We start from the raw sequence: 20,510 nt of genomic DNA on the forward strand, positions 1-20,510 counted from the left end.
TGAGGGCCACATTTTGATTCCCTTATTATTTTCTTTTGTGAATATTCTATAGGCATATTCTCGGTAGGTGCCATAGGGATTATACACAATATCCTACAGCTATAACAACATATTTTACATTGCGACCAACTGAAATTGCATACCAAAACTCTACTCTTTTATAGCTTTGTCTCCCTCTGCTTTATGTTATTAAAGTAACAAATTACATCTTTATATAATGCATACTCATTTACATAGATTTATAATTTTATGCCTTTGTCTTCTAAATTCTGTCAAAAATAAAGACTGGAATTACACCCTAAAATTATAATAACCCTAGCTTTTATGCTTTTCTACATATTTACCTTTACTGGACAACTTTATATTTTTGTATGGCTTCAAGTTACTGTCTAATGTCCTTTTGTTTCAACTTGAAGGATTCTCTCTAGCATTCCTGGCAAGGTAGGTCTACTGTTAATAAACATTCTCAGTTTTTGTTTATCTGGGAATGTTTTAACTTCTCCTTCATTTTTAAAAGACAGTTTTGTGGGATACAGAATTATCAGATAACAGTATTTTTTTTATCAGCACTTTAAATATATTATCCCACTGCCTTCCAGGCGCCAAGGGTTCTGCTGAGAAAATTCCCTAATAATCTGTTTTTTTGTTGGTTTGTTTGTTTGTTTTTTGAGACAGAGCCTCACTCTCACTCTGTCACCCAGGCTGGAGTGCAGTGGCATGATTTTGGCTCACTGCAACCTCCACCTCCCAGGCTGAAGTGATCCTCCCACCTCAGTCTCCTGAGTAGCTGGGACTACAGGCATATACTACCGTGCCCAACTAATTTGTATATATTTTGTAGAGATAGGGTTTTACCATGTTGCCCAGCTGGTCTTGAACTCCTGGGCTCAAGCAGTCTACCTGCCTTATCCTCCCAAAGTGCTGAGATTCAGACATGAGCCACCTCATCTGGCCAATCCCCTAATAATCTCACTGAGGAGCCATTGTTCTTGATGAGTTACTTTTCTCCTGGTGCTCTCAAGATTCTGTCTTTGTTTTGGGTTTCAATATTTTAATTATAAAGTGTTTCAATGAGGGACTCTTTAGATTTTTCCTACTTGGAGTTCATTGAACTTCTTGGATTTGTAGATCTATGTATTTACTCAAATTTGAGAAGATTTTAGTTATTGTTTTTTCAAATACTCTCTTGGCCCCTTTCTCTCTCTCTTCTCCTTATGCAATTCCCTTAATGCGTATATTAATCTGCTTGATAATGTTCCATAAGTCCCTTAGGCTCTGTTCACTGCCTTTAAATTTGCTGATTCTTTCTCCTGCCTATTCAAATCTGCTGTTGAATTCCTCCATTGAATTTTTCAATTCAGTTATTGCATTTTTCAGCTCTAAAACTGGTTTGACTCCTTTTTATAATTTCAATCTCCTTTTTGATATTCTCATTTTGTTCATGTATTGTTTTCCTGATTTACTTTAGTTCTTTGTGTCCTTTACCTATTTGTCCATATTTAAGACAGTTGTTTTAAAGTATTTGATTAGTGCCTTGATGCTTGTGTTTATTCAGGGAGAGTTTCTCTCATTTTATTTTCTTCCTTTGGATGGGCCATTTTTTTTTTTCCTGTATCTTTGTATGTCTGGTGATTTTTCATTGAAAATTGGGCATTTGAAAAGCAGCCAATTCTTCCAGTCTTTGTAGACTGGCTCTGTGCAGGGAAGACCTTTTCTAACTAGCAAGTAATGTTCTGAGTCTTGGGGTCAGCCCAACATGAAGGCTTAAAATATTCTCAAGTCTGGTGTACATCTTGCCTGGATCTGTGTGTGTGTGTGTATGTGCATATGTGTGTGTGTGTGTGTGTGTGTGTTTTCTTAATTCCCCTACATACACAGCTGCTTTTAAATGTTTTAATTTCCAAAAAAAAGTCTCACCCCTGCTTCTTCTTCGACTTCAGATGTTCTATTGTATTCCTCTATCCACAATCTCTTGCCCTAGATATTTATAGATCAGTAATCCCCCAGCAGCTTTCACTAGCTGTGCCTGTCATTGCTTTCCATGGCTTTTCCCAGCGTGAGATCTGAAATATGCCACCTTTTCCCATCTGAGCTCCAAGTTAGCAGAAAGAGAGAGCAATCCCTCAGGCGGCCCCAGACAGGTTCAAATGTTGCTCCACTCACTCTGGATTTGAAGGAGGGAACTTGGAGCCAAGCTGCCACTTACCCTAAAATGCAGACTATGCTGTGCTGTACTGGGGAGGTAGTGGGAAAGGACAAGTAAAAACATCATGAAATTTCCTATTCATTTTGAATGTGTCTTTTTCTTGATTGGCCATTTGACTGGGCTATATATCTTTGACTGTTTTCCAGAGCTCCTATAATGTTTTTGTGTTTTTTTCTTTAATGTTTCTATAGGGAATGAGAACCTGGAGCTTCTTAGTCCACTACGTTGTTGACGTCACTCCAACTCCACTACTTTTATGCAATCTTCTCTAGGTATGAGACCAGGCCATAATATCCCTGAGTACTGCATCACCCATGGGCACCTGAAGGTATTTTCAACCAGTCCTTCCTGCTTTTGGAACTTCTCTTGCACACACCTGCTCACCAAACAAGGTCAACTACATTTGTAGCTGATGGTGACTGAAGGTTGTATCTGGCCAGAGAGGTGGTAATTACTAATGTTCTCCATGAAAACAGCCTTTAACCTTCCCTTCTTTTCCCCATACCAAAGCTGACATTTATATTTCACTTTCTTTCCCTTGCCCACTTCCCAAGAAGACATGGGGAAGTCTAGATGTCTCTGAAAAACTTTAAGTGGCTCAGTCTTGCCAAATACAAATGAACATATTCTATTTCAAGTATGCCAACTTGAAACTTTGCCAACTCAGGCAAAGTATTTTCTAAAGACCTTTAAAACACAGAGGAAAACCAAGAGCCAAATTGTTCTGTTTGAAAGTAAAAATTGAGCCAGGCGCGGTGGCTCACGCCTGTAATCCCAGCACTTTGGGAGGCCAAAGTGGGCAGATCACTTGAGGTCAGGAGTTCAAGACCAGCTTGGCCAACATGGTGAAACCCCATCTCTACTAAAAATACCAAAAATTAGCTGGGCATGGTGGCATGCACTTGTAGTACCAGTTACTTGGGAGGCTGAGGCAGGAGAATTGCTTGAGCCCGGGGGGTGGAGGTTGCAGTGAACCGAGATCATGCCACTGCACTCTAGCCTGGGCAACAGAGTGAGACTGTGTCTCAAAAAAAAAAAAAGAAAAAAAGTAAAAATTGGAATGCATTAGTAGGGCAGGATTGTGGAAAGGTGCCAGAGAGTAGCAGCAAATCCCCAGACATCAATGCAGAGAGTGGCAAGCTGGCCTCAGGAGGTACCATATTCTGAGAAGGGCCAGAATAAGGAGAGCAAGTGTTCTTCAAATCAAGTATAAAGGAATTAAGGACAGAAAATATCCAGATGCCTAGAAACACTTCACTGAGAAGAGTGCTGAGAGGCACAACTACACTGACACCTTGTTACCGTATTTTCAATGTCCCTATTATATCTGTAACAGAGCGTCAGTGGTCTTTTCACTGACCATCATGTATAAACCAGTCATAGAAACCACACAAAATGCATGAATATTGATGATTGCTTGAATGTAACTATCCTTTGTAGAGCACAAAGAGAACAAAGATGTATGTTACATCCATGTTTTTCCATTGTGTATGTGCTCAGTTCCACTCATAAGTATAAATAGCTTTCCCCCAAACCTGCTGAATATTTAAGATGCAATCTTAATATTTTTAAGATGCAATCATCTGCTGCCCTCCATTTGAAAACAGTGATGAAATTCACTCCTGCCTCTCCCCATGGGTCCTCCCTCTGAGCCCTCTGTCCAGCCTCTCTCGTTTCCTTACCTTTCTCCTCTCTTCCACCCAATTTCCAGTGAGCACTTTCGTTGAGTACTTGGTCTCAACCTGCCAGCTTGGAGTAGAGAGTGGCTGTGGATTTACTGCAGTCGAAAACATGATAAGGATTTGCCCCAGGTTTCTTTGACTTGACACAGTTCAAGGCTTCAGGGGGAGAGGAAGGTGCTATGAAGTTGCTGAGTTTGGGGTGCCTATTTTGTCTTCCCAACTGGCCTCCTGAATGAGTAGTAGACTACTCCCTGCTAATCTCGGAGAATAAAACGGCCCCTCTACTGTTGACTGTCTCCATGGTGACAGACTCTGGGTATAAATACTCTCTGTAAGAGAACAGCTGATTCATGCAGAAGCAAAATTGACCTCACAGAAACAAATCAAACCAACCACCCCCACAAAAGCAGTGGCCGGAAGAACTTGGTTTCTGTGTTGTCACCACAATACCAGTATCATCCTTGTTACACTTTTACAATTGGGGTGAGTTAAAGTCTGCAACTATTTAATGAATGTTGATATGCTTGCTCCAAGCAAAGACATTTATGTACATTTATTCACCTGTTTAATTCTCACAGCCCCCTCTTAGGCAGATGCCATTATTATATCCATTTTACAGACGAGGACACTGAAGCAAAGAGATTAAGTAGCTGCCTAACATCATGCAGTTGTGATGAGATTTAAATCCCATGAAGAGATTTAAATCCCCTCTGGTTCAGACCTAAACCACTGGGCTCCATTTCCTGTCTGCTACTTTGCAGGGGCTTGCACAAAGAATTCTGTCTTTGTGCTCGCACTGGTATAATATGGTTCATTCACTTAGTCTTCATTCATTCATTCCACAATCATTTCACATTCTATGGCAGGTGCTTAGCTACAGCTGCAATGCATTAGCAATTAGACCTGGGCACCATCCTCACAGAGCTCAGTCCAATGAGATAAGGGCCTTTGTCTTGCTCATTCATTAGGCAAAAAAAATTAAAAAGCACCAAGATATCCATCAACAGAGGGCTGGTTCAATAAATTGTAGTTCATCCATATGATGAAATCCTCTGCAAGGGTTTTAATGGTTGACTTAGGAAGATGTCTATAACATGTGGTTAAGTTAACTAAACAAAACTCTGTGTGCTACAGTATCGCTTGCTAAAAATGAAGAGGCTGGATTTCAGTAGGCAATTCAGAGAAAGTTTCCAACAGCCTTTAAACAAAAATAGAGGAAGTCCAGGAAACTATGTGTTCCATCTTGAAACTAAGCCTGTGGCAGGAAAAGACCATGAAAGATGTTCTGCAGATTAGAATAAACCTTTATTTAGCAGAGACCACAGTTGGGACAGAGCTGGCACGATCTCGGCTTACTGCAAGCTCCGCCTCCCAGGTTCACTGGTCAGAGGACTGGCCTTACAAACATTCTTTTCTCATAAGTTATTGCAGACCTAAAGCCAGTTTCAGCCAGCTTATAAAGGCTGTGCACAAACTCTGTGTCCTACATTCACCTTTTGACATAAAGAGCCAAATTCCACATCATTTAATATTAAAACGCTGCCCGCCGTTTGCAAACTGTTATCACCAATAAAGCTGTCCTGCTATTCAGCCATCCTGGTGGTCTTTTGGATGGCAATCATGTACAAAACAGTCATAGCAGCCATGGCTACATGCAACATGGGTGAATCTTAAAAACGTTAACAATATTGGGGAAAAGAAACCAGACTTGAGTAAATACATACAATAGTATTCCATTTATATGTAGTCCACAAATACACAAAGCTAAACGTTATTGTTTAGGAAAGATGTATGTTACATACATGTTTTTCCATTGTGTATGTGCTCAGTTCCACTCATAAGTATAAATAGCTTCCCCCCAAACCTGCTGAATATGTATAAATACAGGCCTTGTGAAGCATGAAACCTGTCCTTCCTCTCTTGGAAAAGACGGTACTTCTGATCCATGCTGGAGAGTATCTCCTTGTGCAGTCCACAAATAGGCAAAACTGAACATTATTGTTTAGGAGCATACTTTGGCATTAAGCATATAAAGAAAAGCAAGGGAGTGATGGCTATAAAAGTCAAGAGAGTGGTTTCCTTTAGAGGAGGAATGGGTTGTGAGTGGGAGGGGCATGTGGAGCACTTTGGGCGTGCTGGCAATATTTTATTTCCTGACCAACTCAGTGTTTTCTGTGGGGTTTGCTATTCCATAATTCATTTATCTGTGTACATTTATTTTCAATGTACTTTTTGATGTTTGTGTTTTATGTGACAATAAAAGGTTTTAAAAACTGAATTATACCGGGCAGGGCGCGGTGGCTCACGCCTGTAATCCCAGCACTTTGGGAGGCCGAGGCGGGTGGATCATCAGATCAGGAGATCGAGACCATCCTGGCTAACACAGTGAAAGCCCGTCTCTACTAAAAATACAAAAAATTAGCCGGGCGTGGTGGCGGGCGCCTGTAGTGGACTGTATTAGTGGTGCTGGAGCCAGGTTGTACCTGCTCATGAGAGTCCGTTGTGGTCTCATCCCAATAACATGCTCTATGAAGTCACATTGGTAGCTTGACATCAGTCACAGTGGGAATATCTACACCACAGAACTGGCAAAGGCTACATATCAGGCTGTTGGGTTTTTTTCCCAGAAAGCGAGTTTATCAACATGTTATTGGTTATATTCATCAATATTTACCACATTAGAAACTAAAACAGTCTGGGCACAGTGGCTCATGTGTGCAATCCCAGTATTTCGGGAGGCCAAGGCAGGAGAATTACTTGAGCCCCGGGAGCTCAAGACCAGCCTGGGTAACATGGAGAAACTAATTTCTTAAAAATATATATACATGAAAAGTAGCCAGGCGTGGTGATGCACACCTATAGGCCCAGCTACTAGGGAGGCTGAGATGGCAGGATCCGTTGAGCCCAGGAGTTTGAGGCTACAGGGAGCTATGATCGTGCCACTGCACTCCAGCCTGGGTGACAGAGAAAGACGCTATATCAAAAAAAGAGAGAAAGGAATTAAAACAGAAATTTAAAATATATTTATTAATTTCAAAATAACAAAAAAACTTCATGTTAACATAATTAATTTTTTAATAAAGATTAACTCCATTTTCCAAAACAAAAAACTTTGAATAAATTTTTTGCCCATTGGTGATTTTGGTGGTCATCTGGAAAATATTGCTTTATTAAGCTGTGTAGATCTTCTTCCAAACTACACATTATTTTTAAAAATCACACTTGCTGCTGGATACAGTGACTTACACCTTGTAATATCAGCACTTTGGGAGGCTGAGGCGAGCAGAGCACTTGAGCCCAGGAGTTCAAGATGCACCTGGGCAACATGATGAAACCCCATCTCTACAAACAAATACAAAAATTAGCCAGGCGTGGTGATCCACAGCTGTAGTCCCAGCTATTTGGGAGAGTGAGGTAGAGGATGGCCTGAGCCCAGGTGGTCGAGGCTACAGGAAGCAGCGATTGCACCACTACACTCTAGCCTGGGCAACAAAGTGAGACCCTGTCTCAAAAAATCAAAAAACCAAAAAAACGGTCGCATTTGCTAACATCATTACTATTATCATCAGCAAAGCATTGAACTATTAGGAAGTTGTCAAGTTCACAGTGGTGGACATAAGTTTTCCAAAATTCCAGTTCTAGTTTGAAAGCTCAAAATTTTGTTATTGGCAACAATTAATCTCAGTCGTTTTCCTTGAAGTGACAGGCTTACCTCATTCATTTTCAAGGAAACATCAAGAAAACATTTCATCAGGAGGCTGAGACAGGAGAATTGCTTGAACCTGGGAGGCAAAGTTTGCAGTGAGCCAAGATTGCACCACAGCACTCCAGCCTGGGCGACAGAGCAAGACTCTGTCTCAAAACAAACAAACAAACAACAGCAACAACAACAAAAAGAAAACATTTCAAACTTAAATAATCATGGTTTGTCTGCAAGTAATCATGGTCTGTCAAGTAAAAACGATGTTTCATTGGAAAAAAAAAAAAAAAAGCCCAGCTAATTAATTCAGTTCACAACTCAATTACCCACACAAATACTCTTTCTCAAGACAGTGCTCACCCCTGGATGTGCAACATCAGTGCCTTATTTGTATCTCCTTCCCATTTCATCACACAGAGTGCTAAAAAGGCATTTGCTCAGGGTCAAGATTTGATCAAAGTAATAACTGATACTTCTTCATCAAAGGACATTCTTCAGTGAACTTAATTTTTTTGTTTAAACTATAAGTGTGTGGCAGTGAAGAATAAAGGATACTGATATGATTAATGGCACTGCCTTGATCCATGCACAGGTGCCAGCAATTTTACCCATAAATGCTTTTGCACCATCAAAGTCAGCACTGTGGGCCAGGCGCGGTGGCTCACACCTGTAATTCCAGCACTTTGGGAGGCTGAGGTAGGTGGATCACCTGAGGTCAGGAGTTCGAGAACAGCCTGGCCAACATGGTGAAACTCCATCTCTAGTCATAATACAAAAATTAGCCAGGGGGTGGTGGTGCACACCTCCTCAGCTACTCAGAAGGCTGAGGCAGGAGAATTGCTGGAACCGGGAGGTAGAGGTTGCAGTGAGCCAAGATCGTGCCATTGCACTCCAGCCCGGGTGACAAGAGCAAAATTCTGTCTCAAAAAAAAAAAAAAGTCAGCACTCTAGTAGAAAAGGGCAAATAACATCTTAGTAGTATCATGAAAATTGTCGGCTGGGCACAGTGGCTCACACCTGTAATCCCAACACTTTGGGAGGCCAAGGCGAGCGGATCACGAGGTCAGGAGTTCAAGACCAGCCTGGCCAACATAGTGAAACCCCATCTCTACTAAAAATACAAAATATTAGCCGGGCATTGTGGTGGGTGCCTGTAATCCCAGCTACTCAGGAGGCTGAGGCAGGAGAATTGCTTGAACCCGGGAGGCAGAGGTTGCAGTGAGCCGAGATCGCGCCATTGCACTCCAGCCTAGGCAACGAGAGTGAGACACTATCTCAAAAAAAAAAAAAAAGAAAAGAAAAGAAAAACGAAAATTGTTTTCACCCGCCAGGCCCCTTGAAAGGGACTTGGGACCTCCAAGCATCTGTGGATCTCACTTTGAAACCCGCTGCTCTAGAACAAATACTTAGAAGTGGAATTGCTACATCAGAGAGTGCATATGTGCCTCCAGCTGTACTAGATAATGCCAATTATTTTCCCGAGGGTTGTATCAATTTACATTCCCACCATGAGTGTACGGGCGTTTCCATTGTTCCACACCTTCTGGAACTTTTTCAGCATCCCAAACAGAAACTTTGTACCCTTCAAGCTATAACTCCCCATTCTTCCTTTCTCCTCAACCCCTGGTATTCTCTCTTCTCCTTTGTCTCTGTGAATTTGCCTAGTCTAGGTATCTCATATAAGTGGATTTATATAATACTTGTCCTCCTGTGTCAGTTTTCTTGCCCTGAGATAATGTTGTCAAGGTTCATCTATGTTGTAGCACGTATCAGAACTGCATTCCTCTTTATGGCTGAACGGTATTTCCGTTGTATATATTTAACACATTATTCATCCATTCATCTGGTGATGGGCACTTGCTGTGTGTTCACATTTTGGCTTTTGTAAATAATGCTGGTATGAACACTGGTGTACAAGTAACTGTTTGAATCCCTGCTTTCAGTTCTTTGGGTTCATACCTAGGAGTGATATTGGCACCACAAAACTGTTTTCTTCTCTCTTTTTTTTTTTCCAGGTCAGATGGGTGACGTGCTGACGTCATAACAAGTTTCACGGGTGGCACATCTCACACACATACATGAACACCCAGTCATCAGGCTCACGAACCACAAAAGGATCTGTTTTCCACAGCATCTGCATCATTTCTCATTCCTGCCAGCAGAGCATGAGGGTTCCCATTTCACTACCTCCTCACCAACCCTTGTTATTTTCCAGTTTTTAAATAACAACCAGCCTCGTGGGTGTGAAGTGGCATCTCATTGTGATTTAATTTCCCCTAATAACTAACAGTATCGAGCATCCTGTCACATGCTCATTGGCCATTTATATACCCACTTTAGAGAAATGTCTATTCAAGTCCTTTGGCCATTTTTTTGTTTTTCATTTTTTATTTTAGGTTCAAGGGGTGTATGTGCAGGTTTTTACATGCATATATTGCAAGATCCTAGAGCTTGGGCTTCTAATGATCCTGCCACCCAAGTAGTGAACATAGTACCCAATAGGGAGTTTTCAACACTTGCCCTCCTTCCCCCTCCCCACTTTTGGAATCCCTGGTGTCCACTGTTCCCATGTTTGTGCCCACGTGTCCCCAGTGTTGAGCTCTCGCTTATAAGTGAGAACATGTGATTTTTGGTTTTCTGTTTCTGCATTAATTCACCTAGGATAATGGCCCCAGCTGCATCTATGTTGCCACATAGAACATGATTTCATTCCTCTTTATGGCTATGTAGTATTCCACAATGTATATGTACCACATTTTCTTTTCTTTTCTTTTCAGAGACAGTGTCTCACTCTGTCACTTAGGCTGAAGTGCACTGACATGATCACAGCTCATTGCAGCCTCAACCTCCCAGGCTGAAGCAATCCTCCTGTCTCAGTCTCCTGAGTAGCTGGTTCTGCAGGTGCGCACCAACACACCTGGCTAATTTTTATCTTTTTGGTAGAGGTGAGGTTTCACCATGTTGCCTGGGTTGGTCTCAAACTCGTAGGTTCAAGTGATCCACCAGCCTCAGTCTCCCAAAGTGCTGGGATTACAGGCATGCGCCCCTGCACCCAGCCTGTACCACATTTTCTTTATCCAGCCCACACCATTGAGGGGCACCTGGCTTGATTCCATGTCTTTACTGTTGTAAATAGTGCTGCAATAAATATACAAGTATAGGTATCTTTTTGGTAGAAGGGTTTATTTTCCTTTGGGTAAATACTTAGTAATGGGATTGTTGGGTCTAACCGTAATTCTATTTTTAGAATTTGCTCATTTTTAAATCAGGTTTTGTGTGTGTGTATGGCTGTTACTTCTTCCTTGAATATTACATTAATCAATCCATCTGGGCCAGGAGGTTTCTGTTTGGTTTTGTTTTTGTTGGAAGGCTTTTCTATTTTAGATTCACTATCTTTATTAGGTACAAAACTACATAGGTTTTCTGTTGCCTTTTCCAGTTTTGGTAAGTTGTATTTTTCTAGGAATTTTCACATTGCATCTAAATTTTCAAAATTTTTGACATATATTGCTCATAATGTCTTCTTATTATCTTTTTATATCTCTAGGGCCTGTATTAAAGCTCCCTTTATGCCTAGTATTTATTATTTATGCCTTTTCTCTTTTACCTTTATTGTTCTCACCAGATATTACCACTTTTATCAGTCTTTGCCAAGAGCCAAAATGAGATATGGTTGACCATCTCTATTGTGTGATTGTTTTATTTCAGAAATTTTCCTTTAAAGATACAAAAAATATTTTTTTTAAAAAAAGGGTAAGTATAAAAATACTTTTAAAAACTTTATTTTTTCCATTATGTTCCTTATATTTTCTTTGGATTTATTTTGTTATCAGTTTTTTGGTTTTTTGAGATGGATGTTTAGTTCATTAATTTTCAGCCTTTATTCCTTTCTTCTATATGCTTTTAAGACTATAAATTCCCTTAATTGTTGTTTTGAGAATATAAATTCCCTTAACTATTATTTTTTCTGCTGCCCATAATAGACTAAACTATTTTCTATTACTTTAGTGTTTACCAAAGAAATTATCATGCACTCATGACTTAGCAAAGTCTAATGTTGGTTGATACTTTTACCCTCCTCCCAGAAAACTCAAGGACAATTTAACTCTATTTGGTCCCTTCCAGACCTATATGTTTTTGTGTACTTTAATTCTCTTTCCTATATATTTCCTATATATTTTTGTATATATTTTACCTTACATGTGTTATTATGATTATTATCATTTTATAGTTAGCATTTACTTAGATTCGCCCACATAATTTCCATTTGCATTATTTTTTATTCCATTCTGCATCTCTGACCTCCCATCTGTGATCATTTTCCTTTTTCCTGAAGAATCCTTTAGAATATCCTTTAAAGGAGTTCTGCTGGCAAACTTCCTCAGTTTCTATTTATCTGAAAACATCTTTATTTCACTTTGATTCTGAAGGATATTTTCAGTGAGGGTAGAATTCCAGTTTGGCAGTTACTTTTCTTCACGCATAGAATATATTTTTCCACTGTTTCCTGACTGTCATTGTTGCTTCTGAGAAAACAGGTGTCAGTCTACTAATTCTTTTAAGGTATTTGGGTGATTGTTTTGTTTTGTTTTTAAGATTTTCTCTTTGTCCTTGGTTTCCTGCAGCATTATTCTGATATATCTAGGAGTGGATTGCTTTATGCTGCTTGCAATATGCTTCTTGGATTTATGGATAAATGTCTTTCAATCATTTTAGGAAATTCTCAGCTATTTTCTGTTCAGATATGGCTCCTGCCTCCTTTCTTTCTACTCTCCTTCTAGGACACCAATTATATATTTGTTCTTTCTTATCACTGAATCCTCAATGCCTCTGGCCCCCTCTTCTGTATTTTCTATCCTTTTGTCTCTTCATGCTTGATTTCTTACAGTTTCTTCTGACCTAGATTCCAGTTTACATAACTTTTCTTCAGGTGTGTCTAAGGTGAAATCAAACCTGTTAAAGCGAACTATATATGGCCTGAGGAGGACTCTGCACTTCTCTATTTGAGTCCTTGTGGACAAATCGTAACCTAGCTTAATAGGCAGACAAGATTGAACACCTAACTTAGAAGTATGCACCTGTAACAACAGCTGAGTCTTGGCCAATTCCAGAAGTCATACTTCAGCCATGCACAGGCTGCTCAGTGTTCAAATTATGTTCAAATAAGGCAAACGCCAACCTGTAACCAATCCAGCTGTTTCTGTACCTCACCTCCAATTTCTGTATGTAACTTCCCCCTTTTTTGGTCTATAAATTTGTTCTCACCACAAGGCGCCTCTGGAGTCTCTCTGAATCTGCTGTGATTCTGAGGGCTGCCCAATTTGTGAATCATTCATTGCTCAATTAAACTCCTTTAAATTTAACTTGGCTGAAGTTTTTCTTTTGACAGGTCTATCCATTGAATTTTTCTTTTGTTTACTGCATTCTTCAGTTCTAGAATTTCTATTTGTTTCCTGTATATACGTGTGTGTGTGTGTATTAATGCTACGCTACTTTTACCATTTTAATTTTTTAAATTTTGTTTTGCCTCCTGAACTTTTAAATGACCACTTTCAACCTCCTCAAATTTCAAATTTATATTTTATCCCCTTGAGCATAGTTAGCAGACCTCTTTTACAGAATGTGGATTTTTTTTTCTTTTCTTTTTTTACTGTTGTTTCGTTGGGTTCTTATTTTTAGCTCTTTTCTTCTCATGTAGCTGGTATTTTAAAAACTCTTTGCAAAAATAATGTAAAGCATGGAATATTTACTTCATCCAGAGATGATTGTCATTTGCTTTTCCAAGCACCTGTGAACATTAGAAATTGGGTACCACTTTAATCCAGTGTATGGATTGGATTATGGAACACTTTAATCCAATCCAATTCACATTTTCAGTCACTGTGTAATCGCAATGCAATGTGCTCAGAACTATGATTGAGGAACTACAGTCTGCTATGCAAGCCTGAAGGAGAAGAATCTAACCCTGACTGGAGTAGGAAGGCTGACTGGGAAGGCAAAGTCTAAGATAGGACCCAAGGAGTGAATAATGAATTGACTTCTTCGCTCCTGATTCACTATGACCTAGAAATATTTCTTAAAGATGGCAAATCAGTGTCAGGTTATTGCAACGGGAACTGAATGGTTGTAGGATGGTGGATTTGGAATGCAAACTAACTTGGCTTCAAATTCCAGTTCCACCACTTACCGAGAAACTTTGAGCAAGTTTCCGGGCCATGTCAACCTTGGTTTCCTCATCTATAAATTGGGAAGAAATATTATATGCTTCATAACATGATGAGGATTCAATGAGATGTCACCTAAAAGCACCCGGTAAAATGTCTGTCACATAGAAAAGGTCAAAAAATCGTCAATTCTTTCTTCTCTTTGTGCCTAAACCAAGTTTATTCTAGTAACAACATTTATTCCTTTTCCTTCATTAGAAGAGTGTATTTGAAAATTTGGGGCAGAAGAATCCCAAGGAAAGTAATTCTAGATTCTCTTTGAATAGAGAATTCCTGCATACAAGAGTAACTTCTTAACCCCAATGGGGGCTTTGCTGTGCGTCCGATCAACAGTACTCCCTGCCCTCTACAGTTGAGTCTGACAAGCGGCATATACCTAATCACAACTTGCATTGAGTCAGCATGAACAACCCATTAGATATGATGATCCCCACTTCAAGGCAAGAAAACTGAGGGGCTGGGAGGTTAAATGTTGGGTCTCTGATTGGCTCCAGATCACGTGTTCTGCATCATTCTACCTCCTGGAAGGGCCTTGGGAATGCAGCAGCAACAAGTCCAAAATTTATCTCTTCAACATAAAATTAAAACTCCTCTGTCCTTTAATGATGAGAGACAGAGAATTGTTTCATAGTAATGGACATAGAGCCTTGAGTGTTTTTTCTATGACTAGAAATGCTTTGAAACCGAACCCCAGGCACTACCTTATCTGATTTAACCTTGTACAGCAATTTGCAAGACAGCCAGCTGCAATGTTGGGGCAGTGGTGTTCTTGTCAGGGAACCAAACAAGCTTTGGCAACCTGCATAACTAGGAACCAGTTTGCTGACTCTGACAACGTTTGCTTTGTTAAATGGAGGCAAAGATATTTGAGGCAAAAACCCACTAATGGTTTGAGTCAAGGAACTTTCCTTTTAAAATACAGATATGCCATACCAGCTACTTCCCATCCTGCCAATTGTCAAACTCATCAGTTTTCTTTTTGCTTTAGGGATTGGTTGTTACAATGTGACTACTTCCCTTCCGACTGAGATCTGTTGATAAAAGAAATGAAACAAGCATTTTGTTAGTATTTATCAACATTTAAGATGTGCTCTGCTAACAGTTCTTGGATCTATCACAGAGAATCACATGTGCAGAAGAAGATGTGTGCAGAAATGCTCACTATAAATTTGTGTATCACATTGAGAAACTGAAAACAGACCAAATGTGTCCATCAGTAGGGAATGGCTAAAAAGTGTAATGTTGCCAAACCACAGAATACTATGCAGTAGCTAAAAAGAGTAAGATAAATCTATTTTTACTAGGCTGAATTTCTTAGATATACTATTGAGAAAAAACTCACTCAAATTTCACAATAGCACATACAGAACAATATATTTTATGTAGCAATATATGGAAAAATTATACCATAACATAATGCTCTTTATTTTCTGTGGATAAATGCACAGAAACAGGCGTTAAAGGATTAGAGCATACCCACCTCCCCTGAAAAAGGTAACAGTGCATACATCAAGATAAAAAGGAAAAGAGTTGAGGGGAAGGTGGCCAAAAGGACTTGAGCCTTATCTCTGATATTTTAAGGTTTTATTTGAATGGAGAGTATAGGCAAGGCATGATGGCTCATGCCTGTAGTCCCAGCACTTTGGGAGGTGGAGGTGGGAGGATCACTTGAGCTTAGGAGTTCATGACCAGCCTGGGCAACATAGTGAGACCCCATCTCTATTTCTTTTTTTTTTTTGAGATGGAATCTCATTCTGTTGCCCAGGCTGGAATGCAGTGGCACAATCTTTGCTCACTGCAACCTACCCCCCTTCCCAGTCTCAAGCAATTCTCCTGCCTTCACCTCCCAGGTAGGTGGGATTACAGGTGCCCACCACAATACCTGGCTAATGTTCATATTTTTAGTAGAGATGGGGTTTCAACACATTGGCCAGGCTGGTCTTAAACTTCTGACCTCAAGTGATCCACCTTCCCCAGCCTCCCTAAGTGCTGGGATTACAGGTGTGAGCCACTGTGCCCAATCCCCATCTCTATCTTTTTAATAAAAACATTAAAACACAACAACAACAAAAGGAGAGTATATTGGTGTATCATTTATATAATTTAAAATTAATTTCTAAAAGATATTTTAAAGTGGAAGTGGAAATATTATGATTGAGAGTGTGGTAACATTCTCCAAATCATATGCTGAGGGGATCTGGCAAGATGGCCAAATGGGAACGGCTCTGGTCTGCAGCTCCCAGCGAGACCAACACAGAAGGTGGGTAACTTCTGCATTTCCAACTGAGGTACCCAGTTCATCTCACTGGAGCTGGTTAGACAGTGGCTGCAGCCAAGGAGGGCGAGCAGAAGCAGGGTGGGGCATTGCCTCACCCAAGAAGCACAAGGGGTCGGGGAACTCCTGCCCCTACCCAAAGGATGCCTTGAGGGACTGTGCCATGAGGGACTGTGCTATCCAGCCCAGATATTATGCTTTCCCCACAGTTTTTGCAACCCACAGACCAGGAGATTCCCTTAGGTGCCTACACCACCAGAGCCCTGGGTTTCAAGCACAGAACTGGGAGGCTGTCTACACAGATACCTAACTAGCTGCAGTAACTTTTTTTCATGCTCCAGTGGCACCTGGAACCCCACTGAGACAGAACCATTCACTCCCATGGACAGGGGGCTGAAGCCAGGGAGCCAAGTCGTCTTGCTCAGTGGATCCCACCCCCATGGAGCCCAGCAAGCTAAGATCCACTGGCTTGAAATTCTCCCTGCCAGCACAGCAGTCTGAAGTCTACCTGGGACACTTGAGCTTGGTGGGGGGAGGGGCATCCACCATTACTAAGGCTTGAGTAGGTGGTTTTCCCCTGACAGTGTAAACAAAGCCTCCGGGAAGTTCAGACTGGGCAGAACCCACTGTAGCATTGCAAAGCCGCTGTAGCCAGACTGAGTCTCTAGATTCCTCCTTACTGGGCAGAGCATCTCTGAAAGGAAGGCAGCAGCCCCATTCAGGGGCTTATAGATAAAACTCCCAACTGCCTGGGACAAAGCACCTGGGGGAAGGGGTGGCTGTAAGCGCAGCTTCAGCAGACTTAACCATTCCTGCCTGCCAGCTCTGAAGAGAGCAGTGGATCTCCCAGCACAGTGCTTGAGCTCTGCTAAGGGACAGACTGTCTCCTCAAGTGGGTCCCTGACCCCTGTGCCTCCTACTGGGAGGCACCTCCAAGAAGGGGTCGACAGACATCTCATACAGGAAAGCTCCAGCTGGCATCTGGTGGGTGCCCGTCTCGGACAAAGTTTCCAGAGGAAGGAGCAGACAGCAATCTTTGCTGTTCTGCAGCCTCCACTGGTGATACCCAGGCAAATAGAGTCTGCAGTGGACCTCCAGCAAACTCCAGCAGACCTGCAGAAGAGGGGCCTGTGATTGTCAGAAGGAAAACTAACAAACAGAAAGCAATAACATGAACATCAACAAAAAGGACACCCACACAAAAACCCCATCCAAAGGTCATCAGCATCAAAGATCAAAGGTAGATAAGTCCATGAAGATGAGGAAAAATCAGTACAAACATGCTGAAAATTTCAAAAACCAGAATGCCTCTTCTCCTCCAAAGGATCACAACTCCTCACCAGCAAGGGAACAAAACTGGACAGAGAATGACTTTGATGAATTGACAGAAGTAGGCTTCAGAAGGTGGGTAATAACAAACTCCTCTGAGCTAAAGGTATGTTCTAACCCAATGCAAGGAAGCTAAGAACTTTGATAAAAGGTTACAGGAACTGCTAACTAGAATAACCAGTTTAGAGAAGAACATAAATGACCTGATGAGGCTGAAAAACACAGCACAAGAACTTTGTGAAGCATACACAACTATCAATAACTGAATCGATCAAGTGGAAGACAGGATATCAGAGGTTGAAGATCAACTTAATGAAATAAAGTGTGAAGACAAGATTAGAGAAAAAAGAATGAAAAGGAATGTACAAAGCCTCCAAGATATATGGGACTATGTGAAAAGACCAAACGTGTGGTTGATTGGTGTACCTGAAAGTGACAGGGAGAATGGAACCAAGTTGGAAAACACACTTTCAGATCTTATCCAGGAGAACTTCCCCAACCTAGCAAGAAAAGCCAACATTCAAATTCAAGAAATATAGAGAACACCATTAAGATACTCCTTGAGCCTGTAATCCCAGCACTTTGGGAGGCTGAGTCGGGCGGATCACGAGGTCAGGAGATCGAGACCATCCTGGCTAACCCGGTGAAACTCCATCTCTACTAAAAAAAAAAAAACTAGCCAGGCGAAGTGGCGGGCATCTGTAGTCCCAGCTACTCGGGAGGCTGAGGCAGGAGAATGGCATAAACCCGGGAGGTGGAGCTTGCAGTGAGCTGAGATCCGGCCACTGCACTCCAGCCTGAGTGGCAGAGCGAGACTCCGTTTCAAAAAAAAAAAGATACTCCTTGAGAAGAACAACCCCAAGACACATAATCGTCAGATTCACCAAAGTTGAAACAAAGGAAAAAATGTTAAGTGCAGCCAGAGAGAAATGTCAGGTCTTTTCTACAGTTCATTCTGCATAAACCCTACAAGCCAGAAGAGAGTGGGGGCCAATATTCAACATTCTTAAAGAAAAGAATTTTCAACCCAGAATTTCATATCCAGACAAACTAAGCTTCATAACCCAAGGGAAAATAAAATTTTTTACAGACAAGTAAATGCTGAGAGATTTTGTCACCACCAGGCCTGCCTTACAAGAGCTCCTGAGGGAAGCACCAAATGTGAAAAGGAACAACCATTACCAGCCACAGCAAAACCATACCAAAATATAAAGACCAATGACACTATGAAGAAACTGCATCAACTAATGCGCAAAATAATCAGCTAGCATCATGATGACAGGGTCAAATTCACACATAACGATATTAACCTTAAATATAAATGGGCTAAATGCCCCAATTGAAAGATGCAGACTGGCAAGTTAGATAAAGAGTCAAGACCCGTCAGTGTGCTGTATTCAGGAGACCCATCTCTCATGCAAAGACACACATAGACTCAAAATAAAGGGATGGAGGAATATTTGCCAAGCAAATGGAAAGTAAAAAAAGCAGGGGTTGTAATCCTAGTCTCTGATAAAACACACTTTAAACCAACAAAGATAAAAAAAGACAAGGTCATTACATAATGGTAAAGGGATCAATGCAACAAGAAGAGCTAACAATCCTAAATATATATGCACTCAATACAGGAGCACCCAGATTCATAAGCAAGTTCTTAGAGACCTACAAAGAGTCTTAGACTCTCACACAATAATAGTGGGAGACTTTAACACCCCATTGTCCATATTAGACAGATCAACAAGACAGAAAATTAACAAGGATATTCAGGACTTGAACTCAGCTCTGGACCCAGCAGACCTAATAGACGTCTACAGAACTCTCCACCCCAAATCAACAGAATATATATTCTTCTCAGCACCACATAGCACTTATTCTAAAATTGACCACATAATTGGAAGTAAAACACTCCTCAGCAAATGAAAAATTACGGAAATTATAGCAAACAGTCTCTCAGACCACAGTGCAATCAAATTAGAACTCAGGATTAAGAAATTCACTCAAAACTGCACAACTACATGGAAACTGAAAAACCTGTTCCTGAATGACTACTGGGTAAATAATGAAATTAAAGCAGAAATAAATAAGTTCTTTGAAACCAATGAGGACAAAGACACAATGTACCAGAATCTCTGGGACACAGCTAAAGTAGTGTTTAGAGGGAAATTCATAGCACTAAATGCCCACAGGAGAAAGGGGGAAAGTTCTAAAATCAACACTCTAACATCAAAATTAAAAGAACTAGAGAAACAAGAGCAAACAAATTCAAAAGCTAGCAGAAGACAAGAAATAACTAAGATCAGAGCAGAACTGAAGGAGATAGAGACATAAAAAAACCTTTCAAAAAATCAATGAATCCAGGAGCTGGTTTTTTGAAAAGATGAACAAAATAGAACACTAGCCAGACTAATAAAGAACAAAAGAGAGAAGAATCAAATAGACACAATAAAAAAAATGGTAAAGGAGATATTACCACTGATCCCACAGAAATACAAACTACCATCTGAGAGTACTATAAACACCTCTACTTAAATAAACTAGAAAATCTAAAAGAAAAGGATAAATTCCTGGACACCTACACCCTCCCAAGACTAAACCAGGAAGAAGTCAAATCCCTGAATAGAGCAATAACAAGTTCTGAAATTGAGGCAGTAATTAATAGCCTACCAACCCATAAAAGCTCAGGACCAGATGGATTCACAGCCAAATTCTACCAGAGGTACAAAGAGAAGCTGGTACCATTCCTTCTGAAACTATTCCAAACAATACAAAAAGAGGCACTCATCCCTAACTCATTTTATGAGGCCAGCATCATCCTAATACCAAAACCTGGCAGAGACACAACAAAAAAAGAAAAGCTTAGGCCAATATCCCTGGTGAACATCAATGTGAAAATCCTCAATAAAATACTGGCAAACCAAATCCAGCAGCACATCAAAAAGCTTATCCACCATGATCAAGTAAGCTTCATCCCTGGGATGCAAGGCTGGTTCAACATATGCAAATCAATAGACATAATCCATCACATAAACAGAACCAAAGACAAAAACTACCTAATTATCTCAGTAGATGTAGAAAAGGCCTTTGATAAAATTAA

General features: G+C 40.6%; 1 non-coding gene across 1 annotated transcript; it reads right to left on the minus strand.

Annotated features, from left to right (window-relative positions):
* Positions 1–9,602: 9,602 nt before the first annotated feature.
* On the minus strand, positions 9,603–9,706 carry LOC111526345. The gene has a single exon (XR_002726341.2). It is a non-coding gene; the product is annotated as a small nucleolar RNA U13 (small nucleolar RNA).
* Between the last annotated feature and the right edge of the window lie 10,804 nt (positions 9,707–20,510).

This window comes from Piliocolobus tephrosceles, chromosome 1, assembly GCF_002776525.5.
Source record: "Piliocolobus tephrosceles isolate RC106 chromosome 1, ASM277652v3, whole genome shotgun sequence".
Lineage (NCBI taxonomy): Eukaryota > Metazoa > Chordata > Mammalia > Primates > Cercopithecidae > Piliocolobus > Piliocolobus tephrosceles.